General features: G+C 36.5%; 1 protein-coding gene across 3 annotated transcripts in view; it reads right to left on the reverse strand.

Annotated features, from left to right (window-relative positions):
• Nucleotides 1-25953, reverse strand: part of KCNJ16 (potassium inwardly rectifying channel subfamily J member 16) — a 58843-nt gene that overhangs the window by 32452 nt on the left and 438 nt on the right. Inside the window, exons 2-3 of one of the 3 annotated variants that reach the window (XM_064369202.1) lie at nucleotides 19191-19300; nucleotides 15078-15131 (exon numbers count right to left, since the gene is read on the reverse strand). The exons of 1 other annotated variant lie outside the window; for it this stretch is intronic. The gene's annotated coding sequence lies outside the window, so the exon portion shown is untranslated. The remainder of the gene's footprint in view (nucleotides 1-15077; nucleotides 15132-19190; nucleotides 19301-25953) is intronic. One more of the 3 variants, XM_012453813.3, reaches the window with a different exon arrangement.

Genomic DNA, 25953 nt, shown 5'->3' on the forward strand with positions numbered 1-25953 from the left:
AATAAGGAATCACAAAATATATAAATAGCATTTCTTTCATAAAATACAGTAAAGTTGAATTATTTAAGGAGGAAGTAGATGTGTAAAATGTGGACAAAAGGAAGCAATGTTTGTAACACCAAATTTGCTCTGTAGAAAAGCTTATGAAAATATAAATGTGTAAGTAGAAAGCTGGACTTCAGGAAAAATGGGTAGCGATAAAGCACATTTTCATGGAGGAAAAAGCTCAAATATTGGTTTTCAGAGATCACATTAAAATTCGTTTAATTTCTTACCTTTAAAGAGAGAGGCAACACAGTGGTTAAGAATTGAAATAAAGTGCCACGCTGTCAATTAGAATCCTGTCTCTCCCTACTCTAACACTCTGTGCCTCAATCCCCTACTCTGTAAAAGGAAGATAATAAAAATATCTTAGCTCTTAGCAGAAGTAAATGAATTCATATTTGTAAAGCACTTAAAACAGTAGCATGCAAAAATAAATGTCATCTATGTGTTCGTTAAGTCTGATGGGAGAATATAAAGAAAGTTGTACATAATTTTGTGAGTGAGAGTAATGTTTTCCGGATGGTGAAAAGACAAACGGAAAATAAAAAGTACTGAAGGAATTTACGTGGATGAAGAAATGGGCAGAGAAGTATCAGGTAAAATGAAAGATCTGCAAATGAAAGGCATTGATCTTGGAGGAAAACTGTACAACTATTCTTCTGATAGTCCCTATGATCGTCAAACTAATTCAGTAATTTGAAATAGAGGAAACAATTGACTGACTTTTATGTAGTACCTTGTAGTCACTAGGAAATGAACACAATTTTTAATTTTTAACTGATTTTTCTTATCTAACTAAAATGTGTAAGTTGCTCTGTACAGCCTCAGCCCCTCCTGAAATCCTGCCTTCAGATAGACCCAGACAAACTTCACAGGTGCCATTTTTGCTGGCCTGAGGGCTTCCTGTTATTCTAACTGCCTGGTTACCATAGGATATAGAGGAAGTGTCTGAAGTTCTCACTGCTAAACAGACTTTCCTCCTGTAGATCTCTCGCACTACTTATGATTCTAGTTATTTGAATCCCTCTGATGTATTTTCCTTTCTTTGGCCAAACCGTGCTGAAGTGAAATTGATAATCCTAACAGATTTCAAAATCTGAAATCATAAATAAATCAGTGATGAGTTGGTTAACATGTAGGTCCTCTCAAATTAGTGATAATCATATAATTTTAAAACTTAACAGTGAGGCTTAATAAGGGTTTTGGTTTGGGTCACTTTTTTTGTGTGAATTTGAGTGAGTTATTTTTTCTTCACCTTGTGTCTATCCCTAAACACACATAGTACCAGGCAAAGACCCTCTGAGAATTGCCAAAATGACTGAGTGAGGTAATGCCATAAGAAAATTCAACCCACAATAAGAAGGATATTAACACCCAAGCATTTATTGCCCCAGTTCCTCCACAACACCCCTCAAGATGGCTGTCCATCTCCACTTGACTGTTTTCATGGACTAAGACCTCACTCACCCCAAAACGCATTCTATTCCTATTTTATGATGACTCAAGATTACCAACGAGGAAATCCTTCCTTAAACTCAGATAAAAATGTGTCTCCCTATAGCTTTTACAAGACCTTCCTGTCCTCATGCTGTCCTCTGAAGCTCTGCAAAACAAGTCTTTTACTACTTCCAGCAGCCTGTTCTTCACATAAACATTTTGTAGTTGCTTCTTTACCTTCTAACTCAGTCTTCACTTCTTGCAGTGAAAAATCTCCAATTATCTTATTTTCCTCAATATCTTTAGTGATTTTTGAATCTGTTACTTTTGACAGAGAAGAGGGTAGGGGCAGTTGTGAAAATTATGGGTGAGAAGGACACCTGGCATCAATCAATACTGCTGTGACATATGGTCAACTTATTCATAAGAAGTGGAGTGCTGGTGCATTTTCAGAACTACCTCTCTGGGGGAAATAAAAGGACTGATTTGTACAGTTTCCCATTCCTGTGGTATAAATTACTCCAAGCAGGGCTGATTTCAAGTCACTGATATGAGGCTTCAGAATGTGGATTTGGTAAGAAGTGTGTACAGTTGCCTCTTGTGAGCTAGTCAGAGCTAGCTCCAGCACTTAGAATTTGCTCAACATCCTGGTTATTCTTTGAATGTCTTTTAAAAGATGTTATATATTTTAATTCATAATTACTGAGGTGCTGTTTGGCCAGCCCCATATCAGTCCAGATTCTGTTCAAAATTCCACTTCAAAGGTTCCATTCCACTCAAAATTCCACTTCAAAGCTACTATTAATGGAGGAAATACAAAAAGTCATAGAAAAAGCCTCTAGCTTCTAATATTTGAGTCTGAAAAAAAATTAATCCTTGATGTCAGTGCTAGAAATAAAATTGGGCAAAGTCCACATATCAGTATACATTATTGTTAAATTATATATATACATACACACACACATAAATGTAATTATTATATACCATTAGGCCATAAACTTTTTTTTAATCAAAGGGAAAAAAAGATTTAAATTGCTGTCTTGTTAAGAGGCATACTGCAAAAAATGATTTATCTTAAAGTTTTAAACTGTTTTTCTATAACTCAGTAAGCATTTAAGTCCTTATGATAAATTAATAAAATGTAATGAATGTTCAAGTTAGAATTGTACTCATGAATAAAATTATTTTTATGTTTAGCCTTTTCCACTCTTGATTGACTCCTAAGTTTTTAAAAGCATGAATATGCTTGCTTTTGTTCTCCAGTAAATCCATTCTGCAGTAGTTACTTGTTGAGTCACATTTCCCCAAGGGTGCAATTTACACCCTTACTCTATTCATACTGAACCAAACTGGTTGAGACAAACTGTGTTAGCACTGAATAGGAGTTAGCAGGAAAATTTTTTGAGAATGATTACTTGGCCAGATCATGGGATCTAAAATGAGGAGAAGTATGGGATAGAGCTGGAGTGGTAAGCAGCATCTGATAAATCATATTAAAGGGTTTGGATTATTCTAGGACAGAACTAAAGAGCTCTGATCAGGAGACTAACACAATCTGATTAGCATAAAGACAAAACATTGCGTATTTGTATTTAAGATTCTGACTCTAGTGGTGAGGACAGATTGACTAGACAAGTGATGAGGAGGTCATGAAGAAGGATATTGCATAACCTAGGGAACATATTCAAGAGGGATTTGAAAGAATGAATCCCACAATAATCAGAAATCCATAATGCAGAAAAAAGAAGAAAATGGAGGTGAAGGAGCAGAGTAGAGGGATGGGAAAGAGTCAGGATTCTTTCCAAGGAAAGAATAGATACAGAGGCAGTCGGGTCTATGGGTAGGAGACGAGAAGTCTGTGATTTCATTTTCCCTGTTAAATAGGGGGAGTGGGTAGATGAAACAGGAGCAGAGATTTGAAGAGAATGAAAAATATTTGAAACGGTCACTGTGGAAAAATTGAGAACTATGCTACATGGGGCTGTGATGAGGGCCTGTTCTTAGTAACATTTCCTCAAGAATCTAAGAGAATATGAATGTTTTTAAAAAGCATTGCTGCTGCTCCTGATTGATCTCCGATTTATCCATCCTTCTGCTCCTGACCTGCTCCTCTAATTTCTACTGAAATCCACCAAACAATATAAACACCTTTTGATTTAAAATTTTTGATAAGGTAACTCATTCCATTCTTGGTTCCTAATTAGACCCCTAAATGGCCTTTCTAACAAAAATAGTGACATTCTCACAAAATATGTGCTCTAAAAATGTTTGCTAGAGACTTCCCAGAACAAATCCTGACATCAGTGGGGAAACAGGAGCGCATGAGTTGTGCCATGGACGTGTCCTTTGTGTGGGGCTCCGTAATTTAGTCAACGAACAAACCTCCCAGTGAGGTCATGTCTCGTTTGGGGTTGAACAGCTAACTCTGTATCTGTGATCACATTAACAAAAATGCACATAAAATGCCCAGGAATTTTTCCTTCATTTGATTCTGAAATTAAACTTACACAATGTCGTGTCTGCAAAATGAATATTTCACCATGGAGATTTCTTTGATTGTAACAGGGTTCAAAAGACAATGGAGATGATTTGATACGTTAGGACATGTCACTTCTTCAGTTGACTGTGTCATGTACCTTTCTGTGCTTCTGAAGTATCACATTTTAAATGTAGATCGGTCTACACGCTACAAAGTAAAGTTTAGATCCGAAAACCCTGACCAAGTTACTAGCTGTAACTAGCTCTACCAGTAGAAGCTGTTGAGAACACTGAGGTAAAAAGCCTAATATCCATTCATGCTCATTCTGAGACGCTTGATTCCCAATAAAACAGAAGGTTGCTATCACCTAGTTATGAAGACATATTATCAAATCAAAAGTACAAAGGTTGTTAATTTAGAAATTTAAGCACCAATTATGATGTAATAATAATGGTAATAATGATAGTTATTATTTATTGAATAAACATTACATGTTTAAACTTTGGTAATTGCCTTACAGAAATTATGCTCTAATTCTCAAACAACCTTATAAGGTAGATGCTAATGTCAGGATAACAACTTTTAAATAAACAAATTAAAACTTAAATAAGTTCATAATACTTTTCCAAGCTTACAAGATGAATAAAAGATATTGGCAGAATTTGAATGGAAAAATCTAATATCAGAGACCACACATTTCTCAGTTAATAAGGGCAAAATGGACCTATGAAAACAGAGCCAATTTGAACTATTCACAGGTAAATGTCATATGACCTCTAAGTAGTTCCACCAAGAAAACCACCACCCAAATCAAACTGTATGCAGGACACCCACAAGCAGTGAGACTTTAGCTGAAATGAACTGGAAAGAGTATTGAGTAATATAAAATGCCAAATTATCACAGATTTGAGCTAGATCAAAGGGATCTTGACCCAAGTTTGAACCAGTTTCTACACTCTTTTTGGTACCACGTTAGATATCCAGTGGCCGTAAATGATTTTCTAAATCTGGGCAGGGCTAATCTTGTCATTTAAAATATTCTGTATAGAGATCCTAATAAAGGTTGTGGAAATAAACAATGAACATCTGAACCAGAACAAGCAGAGGTTATTTATCTAGCACTTTCAAGGAAGTCTGGTACTATCACTTTTGTTTGCCAGAGACTCACAGGCAGGCAGAAGAGCGGACAAACTTTATAGTAGAGAAAAGGGAAAGCTTCAAGTGTACCCTGATCAAAAGCTATTGGCCTGGGGAAGCTGGAGGTGGGCTATGTGGAAGCCGGCATCCTCTATGAATGGTTTGGGGAGCACATTTTCTTTCTCTAGTTGGTTCTGGGTTAGAAGTGAGGGCAAACCTAAGGAAAGCTGAGAGTCATTGACCAAGTTCTGACCATTTTGGGCCAATGGCTACAAAGGGTATGATTGGGTTTCCTGGGCTGATTACTGAAGAGATTACAGTGAGAGTTGTTTTGTCTTATATGGTCTGGCTAGTATTTGTTTGTTTGTATATTCAGCCTCTCAAGATAAAGAACATAGTTTATCATATTATTCTGGTAAATACTATGTGGGACAGCAGCTTTACACAAATATGTTTCTAAACCCTATAGTCCACACCAAAACTTCTAAATTGAGCTACTTGTGAATTAAACATACAAAAGTAAATTACTCAGATGCTTGCATGGCAAGCTGGATCAAGAAAATAGTATCTAATTGCTTTTTTTTTTTCCTTAGAAGTCTATCTGTTAGCCAATATATTAAAGGTTGATTGATTTAATTGTAATTGAATCTCTCTGATCTTAGTAAAACCTACCGTGATAAATGCTCAGTGATGACTGGTGATTATTTTCTGTGGACAAATTCTATGGCCTTGTAATATAAGATTTGGAGAGCAAGAGTTCCTGCCATTTCTCAGGACTGGTTAACTCTAGCCAGTAGGATGCGTCGTGTTCTTGGAAACACGGCTTGCCCACAGTGCGTTTACTTTCAAGCATAATTCTATGTAGTGTCCTAAATTATTTAAACCCTGTGGGGGAGAGTGGTATAATAAATTTCAGCCCTATCAAATCTACCACCTCGAATTTGTTTAATCACAAAAAATCAGGAAAATATATTTTATGATTTCTCCCACATTTCACCTCACTAATAAATAAATGCAGTGTATGGTTACAATAATTGAAGTACCTCACCTGCCCATCCTTTCATTCTAGATGGTATCTGTAGATAAAATATATAGTTTTACTAATTGTTAGCAGTTCAAGTTCTTTCAACTTTTACAATTTCTCAAATTTATAATTGTAACACTATTGTTTTCAGCATGTAGATGTTTTCTCTTATAGAAAGATTCAATTGATGTTCCCACCTTTCCAACTTCCCTTACCCTCCAAAGCTTGAAAATATTACTATTTCTGCCATGAAAAACAAAGACCTAAAAACAGTCTTGGCTGAAATAGTTGAGACAGTTATTCCATGCAGACAATTCTTGAAAGTTACTCTTATTTTCACTTTGAGTTTTTCCAAAGCCTTAAGTAAATGCAAATGTCACTATTGTTATTTCTCTTTAGGCTATGAATTCTGGAAAATATAAAGGAAGCTTCAGAACACAGAACTGTCTGGGGTGCAGGAGACACTATGAAAGAAAACCTGAGTCATGAGCCATTGCGTCAATACCAAATCCCAATTTACGTCAAGTTTATAGGATAAATATTTTTGACAATGCTTCATGTCTTTCACCTTTCCCCGATACATAGTTAATTCTTCCCCTTTTTTGACCTTTACATTTTTTTTTCCTCTCTGTGAAACATGTTCTTCTATTTAGTTTGTTATCTGTACTAAGATCGCCTGCTGGCTGACACCTAACCAAATTCCAATATTACAGCAAATTACAGAACAATTGGACATACCTCCTGAAAACAATAAAAGATTTAAATAATAAGTAGAAAAATAAGTGTTTCCATGTGGTATTATCTTACCTTCCCACAATGGCCATAAAAAACTAAAAGCACAGTAAAACAAAGAAAATTAGTAAGAAAATGAAAACAAAGCCATCCTTCATTTCATTATGTTTCTCTAGTCTTTTTTAAGGAAAGCATGGAATCTCATGGGAGTCTTTCATTTTCTTGCCATGACTATCTATTATGGGTTAAATTGTGTCCCACAAAAAGAAAATTTTGAAGTTCTAACTTCTAGTACCTGCAAATGAGACCTGATTTCGAAATAGAGTCTTTGCAGATGTAATCAAGTTAAGATAAAATCATTAGAATACTATGCAGCCACAAAAAAGGATGAGTTCATGTCCTTTGCAGGGACATGAATGAAGCTGGAAACCATCATTCTCAGCAAACTGACGTAGGAACAGAAAAACAAACACCTCATGTTCTCATTCATAAGTGGGTGTTGAACAATGAGAACACCTGAACCCAGGGAGGGGAGCATTACATAGTGGGGCCTGTCGGGGGTTGGGGGCTAGGGGAGGGGTAGCAGGGAATGGGGGTGTAGGGAAGGGATAGCATTAGGAGAAATACCTAATGTAGATGACCGGTAATGATTGCAGCAAACCATCATGGCACGTGCATACCTATGCAACAAAATTGCACATTCTGCACATGTACCCCAGAACTTAAAGTATAATTTAAAAACAAAAGAGAGAAATAAAAATAGTTCATATTAAAAATAAATAAATAAAGTCATTAGAGTGGGCCCCAATCCAATACGACTGGTGTCCTTACAGGAGATCTGAATACACACACACACACACACACACACACACACACACACACACACAGAGAGAAGAAGTTCATGTCAAGATGAAGGCAGACATTGGAATTGCACTGCTACAAGGAAGGAATGCCTGGGGCTAGCAGAAGCTAAAAGTAGAAAGGGGACATTCTTCCCTAGAGGCTTCAGAGGGAGCAAGGCCCTGCCAAGACCTTGGCTCAGACTTCTAGCCTCTTGAACTAAGAGAAAATACATTTCTGTTGTTTTATGCCACCCAGCGTGCAATACTTTGTCACAGCAGCCTTAGGCAAATCATATGGTAGAGCATCCACACTTGCATCCAAATGTTATTTCATCTCGTTTAGATTCTCTTCCATTTCTTCCTTTCTAAGGAATCTTTTGCCAACTTTCAGCCTTTGCAAATTGATGGATGTGTTGATTAATTTTATGTGTCAGCTTGACTGAGAGAAGGGTTGGCCAGATAGCTGGTAAAACATCACTTCTGGGTGTGTCTAAGAGGATGTTTGGCATTTGAGATTGGCATTTGAGTCAGTAGACGGAGTAAAGAAGAATGCCCTTTCTAATGTGGGGGACATCATGCAATCTGTTGAGGGACTGGATGGAACAAAATGGTGGAGGAAGGAAAAACTTTTTTTTCTTTTTCTGGAGATGGGGCTTCCATCTTCTGCCCTCAGCCATCAGAGCTTCAGATTTTTGGACCTTTGGACTTAAAATAACATTTATACCATTGATTCCTGTAATTCTCAGACCTTCGTAATCAGACTGAATTTTAGTCCAGTTTTTTTCTAGTTCTCCAGCTGCAGATGGCATATTGTGGGACTTCTTAGCCTGCATAATTGCATAAGCCAATTTCTATTATGCATCTCCTATCTATCTATCTGTCCATCTATCTATCTATCCATCTATTTATTGACTAATACAATGGACTAGTACATATTTCAATTATTTCTAACTGAAAAACCAACTGCTTCTCATATAAGTCATGCTCTGAGTTTGTTTTTCAGAAATGTCATTCTAGATAATAAGCTTATTCTTAGGTTGTAACACATCCCATGGTCAAGAAGTGACAAAAATCTTAAAAATGCTGTACTTTGACTTCATATGGTATCCTACAGATCACTGGATGTATATTTTATTGGAGGAAGGTAAACCTGTATATATAATTTATTCCTTAATTCTAAATATGCAGGCTAAAAGTAGAAAATATTCATTTAAAAGATGTTATTTGATCTTAGTTATTTCTTGTCTTCTGCTAGGTTTTGAGTTTTTTTGATCTTGCTCCTCTAGCTCTTTCAATTTTGACGATAGGGTGTCAATTTTAGATCTCTCCTTTCTTCTCATGTGGGCACTTATTGCTATATATTTTCCTCTAGAGACTGCTTTAAATGTGTCCCAGAGATTCTGGTATGTGGTGTCTTCATTCTCGTTGGTTTCGAAGAACGTCTTTATTTCTGCCTTCATTTCATTGTTTATCCAGTCAACATTCAGGAGAAAGTTGTTCATTTTCCATGAGGCTGTGCGGTTCTGGGTTGGTTTCTGAATTCTGAGTTCTAACTTGATTGCACTGTGGTCTGAGAGACTGTTTGTTATGGTTTCCGTTCTTTTGCATTTGCTGAGGAGTGATTTACTTCCAATTATGTGGTCAATTTTAGAGTAGGTGTGATGTGGTGCTGAGAAGAATGTATATTCTGTGGATTTGGGGTGGAGAGTTCTGTAAATGTCTATTAGGTTTGCTTGTTCCAGGTCTGAGTTCAAGTCCTGGATATCCTTGTTAATTTTCTGTCTCGTTGATCTGTCTAATATTGACAATGGTGTGTTGAAGTCTCCCACTATTATTGTGTGGGAGTCTAAGTCTCTTTGTAAGTCTTTAAGAACTTGCCTTATGTATCTGGGTGCTCCTGTATTAGGTGCATATATATTTAGGATCGTTCATAGCAGCACAGTTTACAATAGCAAAGACCTGGAACCAACCCAAATGCCCATCGATGATAGACTGGACAGGAAAAATGTGGCACATATACACCATGGAATATTATGCAGCCATTAAAAACGAGGAGTTCACGTCCTTTGTAGGGACATGGATGAACCTGGAAACCATCATTCTCAGCAAACTGACACAAGAACACAAAATCAAACACCACATGTTCTCACTCATAGGCGGGTGTTGAACAAGGAGAACACATGGACACAGGGAGGGGAGCACTATACATGGGGGTCTGTTGTGGGGGAGTGGGGGGGACAGCGGGGGGGTGGGGAATTGGGGAGGGATAGCATGGGGAGAAATGCCAGATATGGGTGAAGGGGAGGAAGGCAGCAAATCACACTGCCACGTATGCACCTAAGCAACAACCTTGCATGTTTTTCACATGTACCCCAAAACCTAAAATGCAATAAAAAAAAAAAAAAAAAAAAAAAGATGTTATTTGAGTCATTTTGATCCTATATGGAAACTAAGACTCATAAAGCAATAAAAACAAAATGAAAAACAAAATTAGGAACTTGCTATGGTTCATCCCAATGTGCTTTTAGATAAATATTTTAGGATTCTGTTATTTATAGTGCAGAACAAATTTTAGACTTTTTGGTGTTGTATAGCATTTGTTTTTCTGCCCTGTGAATGAGGCAAAGCATATGCAATGCAAATAATCATTACATCCACAGTAAATTACAGCTCTTACCCAAGCTGTCACAGGACAAGTGAATGTTAACATTCACTTGTATAGGCTGATAAACTCACACTCCCAAATTAAATATAAATATTACCTGGGAAATAAGTAAGGGAGAGGTGACTCTTGATAAAGTAGATCAGGATGATTCAAGAGAATGTGCTCAATTCAAGCAAAGCTGTCCCTAAGTGTCTAATGAAGCCCTACCTAGGTAATAGCAGGAAACTAAAGGCTTATCTGAGACAATAGCAGAAAACTATATTCTGCAACCAGTAGACTCGATGCAATAGAAGCATCAGAAGGAGGGGGGTGTGTGTGTGTGTGTGTGTGTGTGTGTGTGTGTGTGTGTGTGTGTGTGTGTGTACTAGGAAACAAGCTGGGGTGCTGAGTGGAAGGAGGGCCCCAAACAAATACTACATGTTTACAACTCATTTGCAGCAAATCCCATGGAAGAGAAAATCCCATTATTTATATCCCTAAGCCTATATTTTGATTCTTTGACCCCCCTGCCCGCCCCCACAAATGAATACGATTCCACAGGCCTCCCTGCACTGTGTTGGAGAGTAGCTGATTGTTGGGAAATTTATGATGTATAAGACATGATTCTAGCCCACAGGAAGTTAGTAAGCTATTTAGAAGGCAAGATACAACAAACAGGAAATTATCTTATCACTTAAATTGTGTTTTGACTTCAGTTTTGTTTTAGTTAACAGTCAAATGAGTGGGAAATAGTCACAGATGACGGTCAGATGAATAGGAGAGGAAGTAGACACCATCAGTGAGTTCTGAGAAGGACCTACTCATGATTGGTGTAATTCTTCTGGAAAGGTGTTGTGTGAAAGGTGAATTGGGCTATCTCTTTGAAAGACACACTTAGATGGATAAAAGTCAAGTAGGAGACAACTTATATTCTCCAGATGGGAGAAAGAAACAAGACATTTTTGTAAAGTGGGAAGGCTGGAGTCATATGAGAGAAGTGGAGGCAGAGAAGGCCAAAATTTTGTCAAACTGGGTCAAAACTGGAAAGACGTTCAACACTTAGGCTAAGGATTTTGAATCTTTGTTTCATAGCCACCCGTGTCCTAAAGAATATTTCTGAGCAATGTTTTTCTTACATCCCTGGCAATTGAGGTAAACAAAATGGTTGACACTTTAATTTTTCAGGTGATCTAAGAGGTTTAGCAGTATTGTGCACTATTTCATATATCCCTGCTAATCTGGGTAGATAAATCAAAAAATACTGAAGAGAAACTATAGAGCCTGACCATGCAAAATTATACTCTTGGGTTTTTAAATGTCTATCATATGAACTTACTAAATGCACCCAATGAATTGGCAACACACTCTGTAAGTAGGACTCTGTGCCAGAATGAGGTTCATAACTCAGGCTAGAGAAGAAAAGTACCTGGAAAAATAAAGTCCAAGTGTTTCCATTGACCTCAATTACCCAAATAATGTGTGCAATGTTATCCAGCCAAAATGTAACAAAGGTGATCTGTTTTCTACTAGCTCAAGTTTTGTGAGATGACAGTGTTTTTAGGTCAGCTTTTCTCCTTATCTCAGAGTTTTCAAGACTGTAGAATTTTCTTTAAAGGGAAAAACAAAAAACCCAGAACAATTACCCCCATTCAATTACAAAATCCACTGCCATCAGCCTTTCCGTCCCCGACCCTTTCTTTGGACAGTAGCAGAAACAGCAGGTTCTGCCTAGATCCCAGTTGCCCTGTTTTACCAGCACAAATACTTTGGCAGGAAGATAAGTAAGTGATTAAATCTGGAGTGGAGGCTAAAAAAATTAATGCTTGGGCAAATGATTTAACAGTGTCCTTGAGGTGCAGTGAGACCGCTGAGGCTGGATAGAAGTGGACTATACCAGTTCCCCTATCAAGACCTTTTTTTGTTTAAAGCAGCAGTGCATAATGTAAGCTTAGACCTGACAGTGGTGGAAGCAGTTATTGCCAAAGTGTTAGCAAGGTCTACCTTTATTTTGAGTGTGATATAATTAGAGATTCTAAACAGAGTTAGTCAGAGCTGTGTGTTCTCTGTAAATACCGGAGTAACTAACTTTGAATCTTTTTATGTACATATAAATTTGATAAACAGAGATGTGGTAACCTTTTGAAAAAATGTCACAGGCATTTGTAAGTGTAGTTTATAGCTAAATATTTTCCCTCCTTCCTAGCAAGTTAAGCTTGTTTAATACCGTGCCCTTGGGTTATAGACTGCAGCAGCTATGGAAACCCTGTAGTTTTATGCTTCAGTAACTGCAGGCATTATGTTTTTCTCCCTGTCTCCTTCAAGTCATGAATCACACCTTTGGGAACTACGAAAACATACAAACAAACAAACAAAATTTTTAAATGGCTTTGGGTGGTGTTTTTCAACTCCAGGAATCTGGAAATGCTGAGAGTTAAATAAAAGTAAACATAACTGTTTCTCTCTTTTCTACTAGTTAAAACTCACATGCAAATTATGCAAACTCTTAAATTAATTTAAAAATAAAAACTTACAGGGCCAACTGAAGTGGCTTAGACCCTAAAATTTCTGCTGTAGAATATTCCCCAGAAAAAGAGTTAAATAAATGAGGATAGCGTGGCCCCAAGTGTACGGCATGGTACCTGGCACAGAGTTGGTCCATAACAACTACTGTCTAAATTGAAACCATTTATAGGTCCAGGAAGAGGACATATAAGGGATCAGAAGAAGAAATTGGCTTGACTTGCCTGTTTGTGCCCCTGTGCTCCATATAGCAACATAGGACCAAAGTAGCTGGTTACAAAATGAGAAAAGCAAAAGAAAGAAAACTTTCATATATTCTGGTGAAAATGAGACTGAAAAACCTTTTCTCATTACGTTTTAAAATCGAATTTGACTTTTTAAAAGTCAATTTTAAATTCGGTTCAATTTTAAATTGAATTGACTTTTAAACGGAGGATTTTTATATTAACAAGCCATATTAGATCTACATATTTTAAGTAATTTAAGCCATAGGACTAAAATTGGCCACTGGGCAAAGCTATTGTGGTACAACAGTCAGAATGACCTAAATAAATAGGTCATGCCACCTCCTTGATTCTTTTCTAAGGTTCCTAGGTAGAAAAAAAATCACTTGGCTTTATTTGATTTTTTTTTCAAAGGCAGCCAGTAGCCATTTTGAATATAGTCAAAGTGTACCATAAGTTACCCCAAAGAGGTAACTTTTTCTTTCCATAGAGGACAAAATTTAATGAATAATTTGGAATTAATCCTGGTGACAAGCTTTAATCCCCTGGAAATGTTACCATTTCTAAAGTGCCTGTTATGAGTTAGTTGTTTCAATTTCATTGCCCCAATATCCCTAAGACAGGGATCCTCAACTCCCAGGGCAGGGACCCATATAAGTCCACGGCCTGTTAGAACTGGGCCACAAAGCAAGAGGTGAACAGCACAGCAGGCAAACGAGCTTTACCACCTGAGCTCCGCCTCCTGTCAGATCATTGGCAGCGTTTTGTGAATTGCATATGTGAGGGATCCAGGATGCGCGCTCCTTTTGAGAACCTAACTAATGCCTGATGATCTGAGATGGAACAGTTTTATTCTCCCTCTCTCCTCTATCCATGAAAACATTGCCTTCTAGAAAACCGATCACTGGTGACAAAAAGGAAACCACTGCCCTAAGATAAAGTACCTTGGCCTAGACCATTGGTTTTCAAACCTTTTTTATCTTTTCCTTTTTTTTATCTTTTTTGAGACATAGTGTTTTGCTCTGTTGCCCAGATTGGAGTGCAGTGGGGTGATCTCAGCTTCACTGCAACCTCCTCTTCGTGGGTTCAAGTGATTCACCAGTGTCAGCTTCCCGAGTAGCTGGGATTACAGGGGTGCACTACCACACCCGGCTAATTTTTGTATTTTTAGCAGAGATGGGGTTTTACCATGTTGGCCAGGATGGTCTCAAACTCTCAACTTCAAATGATCTGCCTACCTCAGCCTCCCAAAGTGCTGGGATTATAGGCGGGGGCCACCGCACCCAGCCTCCTTAAGACTTTTTTATGACAAAAGTAAAAGAGGAAAAAGGACACTGTAGTGGTTGGATGGTAAATGAAAGGAAAACAGATACTGGAATTGAAACCCTGGAATCTGAGTTTCCCTAACCATCATATACTAACAGATCACTTAATTTATCTGAGTCTTAGTATTCTCATTGCTATCATAAGAATTCTACTACTACTTTCTCTACTCTCACAGAGTTGTTTTAAAGATAAAATGTGAAAATCGATGTAAAGGACTTGTTTAAGTTCCAAAGTGCTACCATAAATATTTGTTATTTTCACTAGGAATCAAATCAGAAAAGTAGCAACGATAAACAAAACAAGACTAACAAAAATATGCCAGTGTATGATCTGATCTCTAGTTTAAAAGCTGCAATTACGTAAAAGGAAATGCCAAACACTAAAAAGAAGTTTATTAGGACCTTCAGAAGCCCAGTCATCCTCAACATGAATGCACTAATCGTTTCTAGGATCAGAAAACTGCCAAATATTTTCTAATACTTTTTTCCCAACGTAAAAAGTAAACATCCTATTTCTTCAAGAGGCATTCTTCCATGAATGTTGAAACAAATGGTGAATAAATTACCATTTCGATACAATAATTTCTTGATTAGTAAACTCTCTTAACAGCTTTTCATCTTAAGCAGTGCCGTTTTCTTTTATTCACAAAACACTGAAAACATTTTACCTTTAAAAATACAATTTTCTTATGATCACCTCTGGCTTTTGTTTGGTGCTCTGTCTGAAAACATAAGTTTGACTTTATTAGCAATATGCGCTTTGAACCAATGAAATACAGAATGTACTAGGCAATAAATGATAAACAAAATATTTTAGCCGACAACTTCAGACCATTGTTACTCTTCATTAACTAATTGTAATAAAAAATAAAAATTAAGATTTTTTCTACTTTATCATAAAAATTCTCATTGTATTTCCATATCAAGAGCAGTATTTCTAACAAATCAATATTTGTATGATATTTATATTCTCTTGAATTAATTAAGTAAAGACTTTAAACTAAGAAACCTCTCAAGGCATGTTGGTCTCTAATTTTGTTGACATTTTCCCTATCAAATAAACGGTGTCACAGTTCAATATTTGGCATAAAAGGCAACAAACTTCCATATGTCATTAGGACCATAAAGAATGGCTGCATTTCCCCCCCATCTATAAAACGTTACTTTTCTTAGATTTAGTGTTATCTGTGCTCAATAGAGAGAAATCTTTATTGATTTTTGTTGGTAAAGTTCTGTTTGTGTTTATTGATTTTGATGGAAATAACAAATTCTTGTGCTGGAACAGCTAGTGTTCCACCCATTAAACAAAGTAAAGATATTCTCTGGTTTGCTTTTTTTATTCCTTAAATGCTTTGATAGAGAAAGAACAAGTTAGTAGTTGATGTGTGAAATAGAATACCTCAATAATATCAATAATCAGAGGCATAGAACATAATCAAAGTTGTAGGGTTTGATTGTCCATTATTATTTCAATGCCCGAGCATTTCTCAGCATTTCACTTGGAGTTATGTACAAATGTGTCTTGACTGGTGGGCATACAATCCAAAGAATGTGCTAATATAACTTAGCATCCCCAATAATAACACAGATATGAATTTACAGGGAATTGAAGTTCTTTAGAGGACATACACGACTGGTTAAAAGCCCATGTCTTTACTATAATGACTACCTAGTTCAAATCTAGCTATATCATTTACTGGCTGTGTGACTTCAGAACATCACATGACTTCTCAGTGCCTCTGTTTCCTTATCTGTAAAAGTGAAGTCTGTTATGAAGACTGAATCAATATTTTTAAAGCATTTAAAATGATGCAGGCACATGTTTAGAACTCTGTGTTGTGAAATTTAAAAATAAATTGAAAATATGTCTGCTGCAAAATGACACATGTTCCTTTGTTATTGGTAGGTGAGCATTGTATAAGTTTCTTCATGTAGTCGCATATGGTCCATGAAAGATTCAGAAATACCTTATTTTTGTGACTTTGGTGACAGAACATTTGAGATGTGGAAACACATCCTTTAACAAGATGATGAGGTCACCTGTCATTGTGACACTATCTTCATGATATGGAGAAAATATGGAGTCTTTGAAATACACAAGATCTATCCAACTAAGTAGCCTTGAAGGAAGATAAACTGAGAAAGATTAAGATGAAAGATGTGAAAACACAATCTGAGAAAGAAATAGAAGAAAAATTTATAGAAGATGGTGCTTATAAGTAAGTAGTTTTCATGATGCAGGTTTGGTATAATATATTGAGGGTCTATTTCCTATCTTTTAATTTTATTATTATTATTAGTGGTCAAGGAATTTTACTAGTGTTTCTTAATCTATCTCTGTCATTTTCCTCAGCTTAAAAGAGAGATAAGCTATATGAAAGTGGGGCAAACACCTGTGGAAAGGGGTTGATGGATTAGAAAAGTCAGTGTAATTCCATTAGCTAAAGGATTGGGGTTAATGTAGGGACTTGGTTGCTATCCATTCAGCACCACCACTCTACCGGGGGAAATGAAACAAAGACCAGGGAATCTTACAGAATCCAAACTTATTAAAACGCCTACCATAAATTGATTCCTTTGTGTTTTGCTTTTAAAAATAGAGGTAATCAAACATCAGATAAGTCAACACGAGACTCTGAAAAATTATTAAAAGTTTAACACTCCCAAAGCTCGTTTGTATGTATTAATCTCATTTTATGTTTGTAAAAGAAGCAAGCCATTCTATCATAACACACATCAGGTGGATTATGACTCTCTTCGACCATTTAGTTGACTCTTTGATGGCAGGGACTATGTCTCTATTATTTGTTTTTTGTTTTGAATGGAAGTGTCAGATGTGGTATATTTGGATTGTACCAATTTAGCTAATCAAAACTACATGTCTCAGAATTCTATTCCCTTCATAGTTTCAGGTTAGTTTGGGCCATGGGAGTCATTTTGCATGACTTATGTAAGGTGGAAGTGAATATTCTTTTCAAAGCCATATTCTTTTCACAGCAAGTCACTGTAGGGCACGAGGTACTCAAGCAGCCCACACAGGTTGTCACTGATATACTGGTACACATTCTGGGTGTGGATCGGCAGGTGAGCCCACTGTGCCTACACGTCCTGCTGGTCTCCTCTCTCAGTTTCTATGGCTCCTGTGTTACAGAGGGAGGGTACTGTGCTGATGGCCACCCCCATTATCAAGTTGGAGGCTCAAAAGCCATGAGACACCCACATGGGCTTCATTTCATCCTGGTGGCTTCTAGCTAATCCTCACTATGCTATCTTCAATATGAAGATATGAAGATAGTTTCAATATGCTATCTTCCTCCACTTCACACTCATATGTCCTTCCAATTGTCTGCCCTACAACTTCAGATTCCAGTGCCAGGTATAGGGATGACAGCATCACATAGACTATGTGACCAGCTGTGTAAAGTCAAATTTTTATGATATGTCATGTAGTATATAGTCATGTGTCACTTAATAATGAGGATATATTCTGTCAAATGCATCATTAGGCAATTTTGACATTGTTTGAACATCACAGAGTGTATTTACACAAACCTAGATAGTATAACCTACTACACACCTAGGCTGGATGGTATAGCCTATTGCTCCTAAGCTACAAGTCTGTACAGCATGTGAGTGCACTAATACTGCACACAGTTGTAACACAATGGTATTTGTGTTATCTAAACATAGAAAATGTACAGTAAAAATGTGGTTTTAGAATCTTATGGGATCACCATCATATGTGCACTCCATTGTTGAACAAGCTGTCATTGTGCAGCACATGACCATACACACACATATGTATATATGTATGTATACACACAAACATACAATGCAGGTTTATTGTAACTCCCTATATATTTATATATAATACATAAATATCTCACTATATATTTTATATAATATATAGAGATATATATTATATATACACATAATTTTGGACTTCTCTTTCTCACCTGCTATATATATATTATAATATATATACACATATATTATGTATATTATATATAATATATTTATAATATATACACATATATTATATATATTATAATTATATACACATATATACATTATAATTATATACACATATATTATATATATTATAATATATATATAATCTCAGCTACTTGGGAAGCTGAGGCTTGAAGCTGGAGGGTGGAGGTTGCAGGGAACTGAGATCATGCCACTGCACTCTAGTTTGGGCAATAGAGCAAGATTCCTTCTCAATTATATATATATATATAACTTCCAAAGTTCATTTGCATGTATTAATCTCATGTGTATATATATGTATATGCTTATTTGCCAAATAGTTATGCTTCTCTTATCAAACCTTGACTGTTCAAACCTATTAACTGTTTGTTGGGGGAATGTGTAAATGAATGAGAGAAATTTCTTTATTTTATAGATGAAGAAACTGATGACAGAATTACTTACTTTCAAATAATAATTTATGTATGATAATAGGAAGATAGCAACTCCTGACTTCAGGTCCAGTGTTTTTTCTACTGATCCACAATGCCTCTTTTAGTCTATCTTACTCATCCTCTAGTATGTAGAAGAACGGAGTCTTTGTAGGTGAATCCCTACTACCATCTTAAGCACTCCATCCAGGTGTGAAAAGCTGTTCTGGCCACCTACTCCATAAAGATAGTGGCAGCAAGTTAATACCAATGTATAAAGCACAGTAAATGGGCAACTTTAAAAAAGGAGAGAGCCCTGACAAGCAATTATCACGTTTTTGGTGTTAGCTGTAGTTCGATTTCTCGGAAAAACCTTACCTCTGAACCAATGGTCTTTGATAAGTAGGAAAACACTAATTAGCTTGTATTTCTTCTCTGTCCTTCACATTTTCGATTAAATTCTCCTCTCTAGAATTAGTCCCAGGTAACTGGAAAAGAGTTCAGTATTAGAACTATAGTTTCAAGTGATTTGAGGGCCTAGAAATGGACACTAAAATCATTCTCCCATATAAGTTACTATCTAGGTCATACTCACTTCTATATTCCATTCCCCTGCACCCCAGCACTCTGCTTTTATCTTCACACCAAAAACCCTACACTCTGAACAGTGAATTTCTCACATTTCCCCAAATCTGTTAGGCTCTTTTTAATTAGGCAGACAACTTTTCTTCCTCCTAGATAAAACCTAAGTACTATATTACTTCCACTATAAAGCTTCTCTTGATTTCTCAGGCACAGTTGTTTTTTTCTGTGAGTGTCCTGTTTTGCTAGTTTTTTTTTTTTTTTGACTTTCTCAATGTCACAGAACTGATGGACTAATCTTTACATGCCTAGTGACCAATAGAATGAATCACTGTTCATCTATTAGAAGAAAGGAAAGAATATTTGTTCAATTCGTGAAACCAAGGTGTAAAAGACGACAACCCTCTGTTTAGTGGCAGCATAGTCACTGAATGCTATTATTTTGATGCCTAAAATAACCAGGTCTGCAATATTGTATTCATGGTATAGCAATTACCATGGTATTACTTTGTGAATAATTAATATAGACACTTATTTTACATACACACACACACACACACACACACACAGCATGGTGACTCTGAACAATTAACGTCTCAAGGACACAATTTTGGACTTCTCACCTGCTAACTCTGCTCACTCTATACCCCTGTGCTGCTGTTGCCCAAGCTACCCCAACAGAGCACAACCAAAATCCATACACAACTCGAGAAACAGTACCCACTGTTTACAACAGCAAAAACGGGGATGAGCTAACACAATACTGCAGAAACACACAAACAATATTCTGCCTACAGCAATATAATGCATAAAAATATTGTCCTGATTTCTATTGTACTTGATTCCTGCACATGGAAAGTGCATTTTCTTCTGTTTGGTTTTGTTTGGGTCTGTTTGTTTGTGATTTGCTTTGTTCAGTCTTGTCTCTCTGAATGTTTCTTTAGCTTTTAACCTCCAAGTGCAAATGGCCTAATCTTATCTTCAGCTCAATGTTGTTATCTAACACAGTTAAATAAAATTTTAGTCATGAGGAAATGAAGCCACCTCCCATTCCCATAAAGCCTAAATTTAAATGTGTGTAACTCATAAGTCTTAGAGAATTTGTTCAAATTATCCACACCATGTTCTCCTTGGGTGTGAGATTGAACCACCCACAAATTGGCTCAATTCTGATCCAAATGAAAGGCAAGTTACAAAACAAAGAGCGTTCTTGATGTGACAATCCTGGTGCATAACTCAACATCTCTAATATTCTGGCAACTTCCCAAATTTTGGTTGCCAGTCTGGGAAGGATTTTACTTTCTCAATAAAATAAATAAATAGAACTCAATATCATATTACAAGAACACTAAGAGGTCAGTTTAATAACCTAACTCGTTCATCAAATACGGCTAAGTGTATCTTGCACTGGCTGATTGGTGAGAGCTATTAAGTCGTAGTTCATCAGGCCCCAGGTGCTGTCTTCAGTATAGGAAAACCTTGAATCAGAGATCTAGTGAACAACTTTGCAGTTCAGCCATTAGGGCAGGTACCTTGTTCTGTGAGCTTACTTTAGATTATTTTCCCAAAGTAGAGACAGAATGTCCTGAATTACCCATTGTTTGGCTTAGCTTCAAATGAGATGAGGAGAGCACATAGTTGTGAAAAGACTGGCCAAGTTTGTGGGTGAGTAGATATTTTTCTGGTGCAGAGCCAACTAACTAATCAAGTAGTAACCAAACCCAGGAATTTTGCCTCACAAAAATCATCCTTTAATAGTACTTCTCAAAATTTTCCATTAAAAAAAATAAACCTTACAAAACAGAATTACCCCTATTACTACCCCAAATCTGGGGGTATTTGAGAATATAAGACAAATGACTGGGTCTGAGCTCGAAATATTCCACAGTCTTATGATTTTTTTTTCTTTTAGTCTTAAATATAAATATATATTTTTGTTGGATATATATTCATACCTGCATTATGAAAATAATTTTTAAAGTGCTTATCAGTTAAATTAGTTTTTTTACTCCCCATCCAAATCATTGAGTGAAATTAATGCTTCTAAAAGATATACCAGGTTAATCTCATGGCTTCTCAGAGATGTTGGCATGTTGCTACTGCAGTGAACATGATTATTCAGAGGTAGGACTCATCCATATGAACTACAAGAAAACATGGAGGAAATTATATAACAGCCAAAATATATGATATGGATAGTGATTTTAATGGAAGAGGAGGCAACGTCATTAGAAGGTTGGATTATCAATGTCTCAAAAATAACTTATTCTTTACCTCAATTAAAAAATTATTTTCACTTTAACCAAGTTGCATTACAAAAAAAGCTATAGCATTAAAATTGCTGTATTGCCGGGAGTGGTGGCTCACACCTGTAATCCCAGCACTTTGGGAGGCCAAGGTGGGCAGACTACTTGAGGCTAGGAGTTCGAGACCACCCTAGCCAACATGGTGAAACCCCATCTCTTCTAAAAATACAAAAATTAGCTGAGTGTGGTGGTGGGTGCCTACAATCCCAGCTCATTGGGAAGCTGAGGCAAGAGAATTGCTTCAACCTGGGAGGTGGGGGTTGCAGTGAGCCAAGATCGTGCCACTGCATTCTAGCCTGGGCAATAGAGGGAGACTCCATCTACAAAAATAAAATTAAAAATAAATAATAAAATAAAAATGCTGTATTAAATTAACAGATACTTCTATATACAATTGATGGTATTTTAGGCAGATCCATTTTATGAAATTTAATATTTATATGATTACTAAGGTATTGTTCTTAATTTATTTTATAGAAATGGAAGCTTGAAATACATGATATCTAATAACCGAATGGCAAAAGACAATCAGGATGAAGTTGGATTCTGTTACTGTGATGTTTAATTTTATATGTCAACTTGGCTAGGCTCTGGCACCCAGTTGTTTGATCAAACACCAGTCTGGATATTGCTAGAAAGAAACATATTAGATACAAATTATTATCTTCCATAGTGTAGATGGGCCTTATCTAATCAGCCTTAAGAGCAAAGCCTTAAGAGCAAAAACCAAGGTTTCCTGGAAAAGAAGTTCTGCTTCAAAGGTGTAACACACAAATGCTGTCTAAGTTTCCAATTCTGGCCTACTCTGCAAATTTGAACTCAATACTGCAATGTCAACTCTAACTAGAATTTCTATCAGCCCACCTTACAGATTTCATACTTGCCAGCCACCATAATCGCTTGAGCCAATTCCTTAAGATCACTCTTGTCTTTTTCTCCCTCTCACTCTCCTGTATCCTATTTCTTCTGTTTCTCTAGAGATTGTTGACTAATAACCAAACTATAGTAGAAAAAAGAAAGTTTTAAGAGAACTGTCAGAGTGAGTTTCTAACAGTGGGAAATCTTGCAATAGAGTTCATAGTATAAATGATATTTCAGGGTCTAAAAGTTCTTAATTCCTCAAGCACACCCAGGACAATAGTAACCTGCCTCAAAATTGGCTATCATCCTCTTGCCTTCCTGGAAAAAAGTTAAATTGGTTGGTGTGCTAATTGTACCTTATGTTGTGATGGTGCTGGACCATTGATTCGCTCTTAATTATTTACAGATGTGCCTTTTTCTGCCAGACTGGGGGCAGGGACCGGGTCTTTGTCATCTTTGTCCCAAGACTGTCCAGTACAGTGGTACTTAACAAATGTTTATTGATTGCATGAGAACATGGATCTGATTTAAAATGGAATATAATAAAAAATTGAAATTTACCAACATAAAGAGTGTTTTTGGTCATGTTTGCTAGAACATGCATTTTTCTTAAAAAAAAAAACTGAATATTTGTTTCTCAGTTAAAAGGAGAGCAAATCTTACAAAATTCAATCTGATGCCATGTAATCATTTGGAGTCTTTAAAGTTATTTTTGTGTAAGGAAAATAAAATTAGAAATTGAGGTAATCTTTCTGGAACATGGTAAGGTAAAAATCACCTTTACGTGGAGTTGTTGGATATATTTAATTTGGGACTATTTCTTCCTCAGATGATTGATGTTTTAACATTTCTTATACACCTGTGGGCAGTTTCATATCTAGTTTTGTGATGGGGAGAATGTAGAGCCATGGTAACTGGCAAAAGTTGCATTTAATAGTGAGAAGCCTCTATCAGAATGTTATGTATGTTTTGCATCCAAATCCTTGATTTCAGAGTAGAACGTTCTGGAGCAAGGTGAGGAAAAAAATGTGATCCTATCTTTTTCATTTAAAAGCAGCTATACAAAAAATAAAGCCATCCACCCCTTGTGTTTAACAGAGTGAAATAATTACAAATCCTAGGGTACATAGGACCTAAAGAATGATGATAAAACTTCTAGTTCTGTTTACTGACCAAGATGATAAAACTTCTAGTTCTGTTTACTATATTTTGTCCAAGAAATCTACTTTTACTAAGATTTCTTAGTCTCCTGTTTCTTGACAACATCTGGGATAAGCTACAGAGGGCCTGGCTTCTGCGTTGAGATTGGTGTTTCCCTTAAAAGTTTCATGTTGGTGAGCATGTTATTATCCTCAGCACAGTCTTTCTTGATGGTCAGAACCTTTTTTTTTGAAACTGAGTTTTGCTCTTGTCTCCCAGACTGGAGTGCAATGGTGCCATCTTGGCTCATTGCAACCTCTGCCTCCTGGGTTCAAGCAATTCTCCTGCCTCAGCCTCACAAATAACTGTGATTACAGGCATGCACCACCACACCCAGTTGGTTTTTTGTATTTTCAGTAGAGATGGGGTTTCACCATATTGGTCAGGCTGGTCTTGATCTCCTGACTTCAGGTGATCCACCTGCCTCAACCTCCCAAAGTGCTGGGATTACAGGCATGAGCCCTGCACCCGGCCTCAGAAACCTTTTTATTTACTCCATTGGGTACACTAGAGGAGTCTATCTTCGTTTACTCCTATGCTTATTCTAATTCTGCTCATTCTCCCGTCTATATTTTGTTAACTTGTATCATCAGCCTGACATTCACAATACTCCTCACTGTCTTTCCACCTGTCTAAATCTACACTTCCCTTGGTCTTTTCTAACATCTCAAAAACCTTCTCTGACACTTGTAGCTTGCAGAATCGTATCTGTCTTGGAAAAAAATATGGCACATCTATGTGACTTCATGTATTGCTTGCTACTCTCACTCCTGCAATTTTGCTTTAGCCACCCTGGCCTCTTCACTGTTTCGTGAACTAACCAGGCACACCTCAGCCTTAGGACTGTTCCATCTGCCTGAACTGCTCTTCTCCAAGAATTCTACATTGCTCACTTCTTCGCCACCTCCAAGTGTTTGGTCAAATATCACCCCCTTAGTGAAGGCTTCTTTGACAATTCCATTTATAAATGGAAATTGGTGGGAGGTAACTTTGAAGATGGCTTCCAATGAGCCTCTTCTGCTCAAACTAAAGTTCTTGTGTAAAGACAAGTGGTGGGTTTTACAAATTTAACAAAGAAAATAACTGGATTGTTTTGGTCCAAATATTTACTTTTCATGCCCTTTATGTATTTTGCCACAAATTATATTTTTTTCCATTTCTAATTTTCAATTAATTTAGATCCAGGTCTTAACTTGTACTCACCACTAGCCTATATAACAGAAGAAACATGTATTTTTCAATCCCCTTGAAGACTGTTGCTCTCTCCAAAATTGAAATTCTTGGTTAGAAAAATGCATTAAAATAGAATATTAAATTCCCCTCCCACTGCAGTCTTTCCTTCCAGTTTCAAATGTTGTCATGGTCTTTTTATGTATGAGACTAAATCTTAGATTTATCACAATTATCATGTTCTAAAAATAAACTTAAGCAGGATTACATCTCTTAGTTACTCAAGCTCTCTCTCTCCCTTTCTCTCTCTCTCTTTCTCTCTCTCTTTTGATTTGAATTGAACTCTGGACCTTGTTCACTTTTAAATTCATTTTGGCTGAATTTCAGGAATTCCTTAAATGTATTCTGCAAAACAGCTGTGGTTTGGGTACTTCGTGTTCCTTTATTGGTTACAATCTGACATAAAGAGTGGCTGATCTCCATTTTCCATACCAAAGTAACAAAGTCGCATTCAAAAATTTTTTTCTTCTTAAGGATCCGGCTCTCACTAGACATAAGAGTAACATTTAGCAGAGATATTCCAGTACTCTTTTCCTAAAGACTGTTCAGCCCATATAACACACATGATAAAACTCATCTGGCTTATAGAAAAGTTATTGTTTTACCTAAATATAAGAACAAGGAAAACCATTCAATTATATATGTTAGAGAATGCATGGCAACCGGAGAGCAGATTTTCACAAGCTCACACTTTTCTGAATAAATACTCAAAAACAAAACTTCAAGATTTTAATTGATAAGAAAAAAAGCTTTAAAGGGATTAAGGTGAAAACAAAAGGAGAAAATTCTTCACTTCCAATTTATGTCAAAATAAAGCTAGAAAAACAGCTCTTTCATTTCCTTTCAGTGATTATATACAATTCTAAAAAAAAAAACCTATATTTTCCCTGAGCTTTTTAAGGGAGAGGGTATAAAATAAATATTTTTCCATATTTGCAGTTACATATTCATAAGTGCATACA

This window comes from Aotus nancymaae, unplaced genomic scaffold, assembly GCF_030222135.1.
Source record: "Aotus nancymaae isolate 86718 unplaced genomic scaffold, 86718_ANA_hifiasm-v0.15.2.pri h1tg000089l, whole genome shotgun sequence".
Classification (NCBI taxonomy): Eukaryota; Metazoa; Chordata; class Mammalia; order Primates; family Aotidae; genus Aotus; species Aotus nancymaae.